At 40.7% G+C, this 1650-nt stretch overlaps 1 pseudogene; it reads left to right on the top strand.

The window, feature by feature from the left end:
* The window catches only part of LOC102774470, a 4643-nt pseudogene extending 3551 nt beyond the window's left edge, over positions 1-1092 (top strand).
* Positions 1093-1650: the final 558 nt, after the last annotated feature.

Raw genomic sequence — 1650 nt, 5'->3', positions numbered from 1 at the left:
AGGAAATTTAGATTATGTATGAGTCACTGTATTTTTGGAGCCTATTGACGACCGCTGTTCATTCACCCAGTCTAAGGCAGTAATTGGAACCAAGCGCATGCAGGTTAATTAAGAAGCACTTGAATGGTGAAGAAACAGAACCAGGAAATCTATGTCGCCTGCTGATTTTGTGATGGTTTTGATTTCATTGGTTTTCCAGACCTAATGTGGTTTATTCATGTATTTATTTAATATTTAGAACATCATTTTCTCTAACTATCCCATGAGCTGGGTTTTATTTCTTTGGGACTTAGCTGGAAACAGTAAAGATGTTATCCCAAATTATAGGCCCAGTGCATGAAAATCATGCATGTGGGGGGTGGCGAGGGTTCCTCAGGCCAGCCTGAACCCTCTCCAATCCAGGACCCTTCAGGGGATGTCCAACTGCCAGTTTAGACCTGATTAGGCCTACACCGGTAGTCAGACATCCCTCTTGCAATCCTGGTCCGCTGGCTCCTAACCGCCACCCTCCTGCCTGCCTGATCGCCCCTAAATACAAATACAGCATGTCTTCATCCATATTGTAAAAGCTTTATTGTAAGACATTTTTACTATAGCAACAGATGCCCAGAAAGCAATATAGTAGTTCATCAGGCACAACCTCTTTACAACATAAGGTTGGCCCAACAGTTACAAGACACAGTGTACAAATTAGTGATCAATCTACAGAATGGAGAAAAAAAGCAAGTGCATGAGTTCTATAAAGAAAGAAGTAAAGAAGTGCCTAAACATGCTGTTTCACAGACAGCCCCTTCCAGCAAAGGAGGTCTAAGAAAGCCTTAGAATCAGTGTTTCAGATTCCACCTGAACTGAGAGGTCTTTATTACTAGAATTCATTGGTGCTAATGAAGGCATGGGATATTTTAAGCCATTGGAAAAAAAGTTTACCCAAGTTTCAGGAGAAGCAACTCTTGGGCATATAGAAAAATTTCTTAGAAGAAAAATAGGTCTTGATCCGCTTGTCAGGTAGAAATCATCTCTGGCCATCACTTGTTGGAGCGATATCAAACTCTAAGGGAAATTCCATGTGCAACAGGTGATGCTGCAATGTAAGCTAATTGGTCTAGAGCAGATCTGATGGTCCATGGGCCAAACATGGATGGTCTTCTAGTCCTTCATTCTGGCCTTGCGGTTTCTCCTCTGAAAATAACTTAAAGAGAGTATCAATAAGGAGGAGAGAAACAATGATTTCTAGTAATAAAGACCTATCAGTTCACATGATAGTTTTTTTTCTCCTTTCTGTAGATTGATCACTAATCTGTAGACTGTGTCTTATAACTGTTGGTCCAACCTTATGGTGTAGATTCTGCTCTCTGAGATGGTAGCAGTTTGGCAGGAGAGAAGTATGCTTTTGAAATGAAGATTCAAAGCCAGACTTTGTTAAACTGTACAGACTGTACCCCTCCGACAAAGACCAGAACTATTAGCCACGTTTGTGTGTTGCCATCATATTTTAAATTTGCATTGTTTTGTTGTTGTTGTTATTTACTTCAAAAAGAGATAAATTATCATTATTCTATGTAAAGAGACTGTGTCCTGTATGGTTTATGGCAGGGGTGGGCAAGCTTTTTGACTCGAGGGCCACAATGGGTTCTTAAACTGGACCGGAGG

Source organism: Myotis davidii, unplaced genomic scaffold (assembly GCF_000327345.1).
Source record: "Myotis davidii unplaced genomic scaffold, ASM32734v1 scaffold1017, whole genome shotgun sequence".
Taxonomy (NCBI): domain Eukaryota; kingdom Metazoa; phylum Chordata; class Mammalia; order Chiroptera; family Vespertilionidae; genus Myotis; species Myotis davidii.
Note: the sequence above shows the minus strand (reverse complement) of the source record. Positions and strands in the feature narration are given on the sequence as shown.